The following is a 211-nucleotide window of genomic DNA, read 5'->3' as shown; positions in this document are numbered from 1 at the left end:
TTGTTCCCTTCCATTAATTAACATAGCCATGACATTAAATCTGATAAAGTGAAGGCTTTCACTGATAAGATTAACTTATTTGAACTTGGAGACTATTCATTAGTTTATCTTTTTATCAAAAGATACGTACAATTTACGCACTGTGCTTGCCGGGGTGGTCTATGTTCGAAACATAAATAATTTCCCATTTGACTGTACAATCTAGCATGGG

This window comes from Hermetia illucens, chromosome 1 (genome assembly GCF_905115235.1).
Source record: "Hermetia illucens chromosome 1, iHerIll2.2.curated.20191125, whole genome shotgun sequence".
NCBI classification, from domain to species: Eukaryota; Metazoa; Arthropoda; class Insecta; order Diptera; family Stratiomyidae; genus Hermetia; species Hermetia illucens.
This window is presented reverse-complemented; position numbering follows the sequence as displayed.